This window comes from Clarias gariepinus, chromosome 20 (genome assembly GCF_024256425.1).
Source record: "Clarias gariepinus isolate MV-2021 ecotype Netherlands chromosome 20, CGAR_prim_01v2, whole genome shotgun sequence".
Taxonomy (NCBI): domain Eukaryota; kingdom Metazoa; phylum Chordata; class Actinopteri; order Siluriformes; family Clariidae; genus Clarias; species Clarias gariepinus.
Genome location: NC_071119.1, coordinates 2,124,902 through 2,129,716, shown reverse-complemented (window position 1 = coordinate 2,129,716; position 4,815 = coordinate 2,124,902). Strand labels below are relative to the sequence as shown.

The 4,815-nt window shown below is 39.6% G+C and overlaps 1 long non-coding RNA gene across 1 annotated transcript; it reads right to left on the bottom strand.

Moving 5' to 3' along the window:
- Positions 1-3,296: 3,296 nt before the first annotated feature.
- Positions 3,297-3,818, bottom strand: LOC128508354 (uncharacterized). The gene is made up of 3 exons (XR_008355901.1): positions 3,730-3,818; positions 3,489-3,535; positions 3,297-3,399 (listed from the first exon to the last, which is right to left on the bottom strand). It is a non-coding gene; the product is annotated as an uncharacterized LOC128508354 (long non-coding RNA).
- Positions 3,819-4,815: the final 997 nt, after the last annotated feature.

Here is a 4,815-nt window from a genome sequence, read left to right as displayed (position 1 = left end):
CTGGTGTGCTAGCTTGTTCAAGCAGCGCAAGTACAGACCACCCTGGCAATTTATGTACGAGACCACCGTAGTGTTGTCCACTCGCACTAGGACATGGTAGTCTCTCATCTGCTGAAGGAAGTATTTCAGGGCCAGATATAGAGCCATCATTTCGAGGCAATTGTTGTGCCATGCAAGAAGATGACCTCTCCAGATCCCTTGGGCTGGATGGCCATCTAAGACCGCACTCCAGACCTTAAGGGAAGCGTCTGTTGTTAGCATCTTGCCGGGGTCTGAACCACATAGAAAGGATACAAAGCCCCTGGCCATCATTCATATGGCCATAACCTTTATTTGCCTCTGGGGATTGGCCCTTAAATGAAATCCCCTGGTGCTTAGCCACAATTGAAAAGATCTCATGTGCAGAATGCCCAAGGGTATCACCGTGAATGCAGCTGCCATGAGACTTAAAAACACTGAAAGTAATGAACAGTCACTTTCTAGCTTAGCCTGATTTCCGGGCGAAGCGATCAAAATCCATATGACACCCAAATACGTTGTCCTCTGAACAGGAAAGAGAATGCCTCTCCTGGCATTGAGTCTCAATCCTAAAGAATCGAGGTGAGCTAGAAAGACATCTCGATGTCGAAGCGCTAGCTGCTTAGAATGAGCCAGAATCAGCCAGTCGTCTATGTAATTCAGGATACGGATGCCCTGGAATCATAGAACCAGGGCTGCATCCATGCATTTTATATATGTATGAGGGATGACAGGGCTAGGCCAAATGAAAGGACCCAATACTAGTAGGATTCACCCCTAAAGCAAACTTCAGGAACTTCCTGTGTTGTGGCAATATTTCGATATGAAAATATGTGTCCTTCAGGTCCATTGTCACAAACCAATTTGGACGCAACCCCCCGTCTCTCTTGGAAACCAAGAAATACTGACTGTAATAGCCTGACTCTCTGTCTGGCAGGGGAACATGCTCTATGGCCTCTTTTCCCAGCAAAGTCTGTAATTGCTGAGTGTAAATGAGCTCATGCCGATTTCATTGTAGTGGAGACCACGCCATTAAATCGCGGAGGATGATGTGCAAAATGAATCCTGTAGCCTTTCTCTACAGTGCTTTGTACCTAAAGAGACATACCTGGCAGTAGGTTCCCTTAGATGTTCAGCATCCTGAAACATGGCAGGAAGGAACCGAACACCTAACATTTTATTGGAGACCGCTGCTCCCCAAAACACCAGTGGTGGCGGAGATTGAACCATGGCCTCCTGAGGGTGCCAGGAAGGAGTCTATATTCCTTATTGGAATTTTTACGCGCCCCTCCCCGGGGGGAGACACTCCCATGGTCCTGGGCACATAAGCCTCAAGACTCCTTTGTAGAGGAGATGATGCTCCTCAGGTCCGGCCTCTTTGAGGTGGAATATGAAGCACGAAATTATCTCATTTGTTTATCAAGAAATAAACACACAAAAATGACAAATCACATATTTTCTTACTCTGTAGTGGACAGAGAAGCTGTTACAAATAAATATAATTTTAGATCTTCTCATGTTACAGCCTGCTGGAGCTAAATCTGTCAGAAACGCTTACCAGCACGTTATAGCGATGGAGTCACTAAGGGACCGTATAAAAAGTGCATGACCAAGACCCAATCGTTTGTTTACAGAAGAATACACAAGATTACAGAGGAATACCTCACAGGACGCTAAACATATTACACTGTTAGACTACAGTATGGATTTTCACTGTTAGGCTACAGTATGGACTTTCTTTCTTTATTTGTTTAATTGATTAATAATTATTTTAATATACATTTTAAAATAAATGATTACACAGACAATTCTTACAGAATATGAAACAGATAATTTGTTAAATGAGAGTTGGGGTGTTTTTTATTAGTAAAATAATAATAATAATTGTAAAGATAAGTATGAAAATGAATGCACTTTAGTACAGTCTATTATGAGTTGCAAAAAAATGACAATTAAATCAACAAAATTCAATAACCTTTTTGCTATTTAAATTAAAAATGTAAAACCAATTGTACTATAATGCACTCTATCCTTGCTAATAACTACAACCCTTCCATTTGCAATAATAAGTTTGATATTAATTCAGTTATGATTTTTTTACATAATTTTTGGGAAAAAAGAAAGGAAAAATTAAATTAAACTGAATGAGAAAAAGGTTGTAGTTATTAGCAATGATAGACTGAATTATAGTACAACTGGTTTTGCATGTGTAATCCACATAACGAAAAAACTATTACATTTTTTTTGTAATGTTATGCGCTAAAATGCCTCCCTGCCACGGATTGCCCCTCTACATAACCTCTATCGAATATTATATTAGAACATAAATTAATAGGTTTATGATTTACAAATTGCACCAAAGTAAATTGATTTTAAAATAAGCAATATAAAAAAGACATGTTGTATAAGGAAAAATATATAAATGATATATATTTTTCATATACGTGTATATTTTTTATATTGCTTGTTTATAATAAAAATCGTTTTTGTGTATTTTTTCATCATAAGCAATATTTATTTAGTGTAAACATTTTTGTATTACATTACAAACCCCTGCAAAAGAAATGTGCCACAAAATAATTGCATTATGTGTCTTAATTTTCATGTATTAATTTGTCACATGCCTAGGGTTGATTATAAGAGTAATAATATATTTGATAATACTAAAATAATATATTTAATAATAATAATAATATGAATTTTTGATTGTGATGTCCTAATATATTTGATAGAGATTTTGTGGGGGTGCAATAACTCCAACATTACCGCGATTCACCTCCATTGCTCAAATTTCCCCCTCTTGGTCGGCGACTGCGAGTGACGTCACCCCCCACACAATCCTGCCCAACAGTATAGACCTGCCCCTGACGCTGATTGACAGGTTTCTGTGTATTGTGTTGGAAATGCAATTACAAATGGATTAGCGATTGCGTTTGAATGGCTTGACGTGCAAAGCAGAGAAAGTGAAAAAGCGCACGTGGTCATTGATTTTACTATTTAAATATGACAGTCTCATGACTTGTAAGACATGGGAAATACAAATGCAAATGGACTTTTCTTTTTCATTTGAAATTTGGCAGTCAGTGTGCGTTCACGAAGGCGAAACAGCAAACGGTAATGTAAAGTTTGCAATTGTATTTAAATTATGGCACACTCTGTGCGTCCACATATGGGAAACGCAATTGCAAATGTAATTTGCAATTCCTTTTGAATATTGTCAGGGATATCGCTCCATACACTAGAGGCACTACGTGGCAAACACATCTGGGGGGAGGTGCGTGTGTGTGTTTAATATGATGTGATTGTTGGTTTCTGAAGTGTGTAAAAGACTTCAGTGTGACAACAGAACTCTCCGTTTACACTCCTCTCACACTGATGTACCTGAGAGAGAGAGAGAGAGAGAGAGAGAGAGAGGTATTAGTACAGCAGGTTAAAGACTAAATAAAGACGAGTGTGTGTGTATAAAGTACCTGAAAGTCATTTACAGTGAGCGGCTCTCCTCCTCTCTTTTCAGAACCTGAGGAGAAACAACAAAGAGCTCCATCATTTCATTTATTCATTTATTATTATTATTATTATTATTATTATTATTCAATATTTTTCTCTTTATTTTTAAAGGTGTTCTTCTTTGTTAGTGATGTACAAAGGATCAGTGATGAGAAGCTGAAAACAGTGAGACAGTGTTAGTGATTAGAGTGAGTGTGTGAGTACCTTTAGTGGTGTGTGTGCAGAGGCAGTACACACAGATGGAGGAGAGGAGTGAGGAGAGGAGAACACACACAGCACACACACTCAACACCAGAGTCCAGCTCATGTTTGGCTCTGATACACATGGGGTTGGGGTGATTGCAAAGACGGTGAAACATGAAGGATCCGTGTCTGACACACACACACACACACACACACACACACACACACAGACACACACACAGACACACACACACACAGACACACACACACACACGAAATACATTTACATTACATTACAATACATTACATAAAGGTAATTTAATAATCTACAGGCATTACTGTGTCAGCAAGGTATCTTCATCATGTGACACAACACTAAAACCATGAGAAGAGACAAAAGATGATCTTACCTTGCAGAGAGAGCCATGTTGATCGCTTTCCATAATGATAGACATCTCTGTAGTATTATGGCACTGCTATAGATTTTAAGTTTTCTCTCACGCAGAGCGCAGTAGTACAGGCCCTGGTCCGGTTCTGTCACCCTCTTAATCTGCAGAAAGCTAGACTTGCTAGAGTTATTCAACATAAACGAGTAACGCGGAAGAGCACCGTGCACCATAAATGGAGGAGCAGTACTGGAAGCAAGCTGATTCTCATGAGAACAGTTTCTAAACCACACCACTTCTAATCCACTTTCCCAAACGCAGTCACAGGAGAGAGTGACGTCGTCTCCTCGTCTGATTCTCATCAACTTTTCTTCTCCAGAGATCCTTTTCTGACTGGAGAACACAACACCTGTAACACCACATCACACTTTACATTACACTGAGGAGGGTGTACAAACTTCTACACACCCTCACACACCTACACCACATCACACTTTATATTACACTGAGGAGGGTGTACAAACTTCTACACAAGCTGACAGTAAGTGTGAAGAGTTTATAAAGTGTGTAAAAGTGAAATGTGACTTACACACGAGAGCGATGAGAGCGACTCTTGATGTCTCCATCTCAGACACTGGTGCTGAGCGGCTCGTGCTGCTGAAGCTCTTTCATGCACGCGTGTGTTCTTTAATCTGATTGGTCCACCTCAGTGGAACGTTTC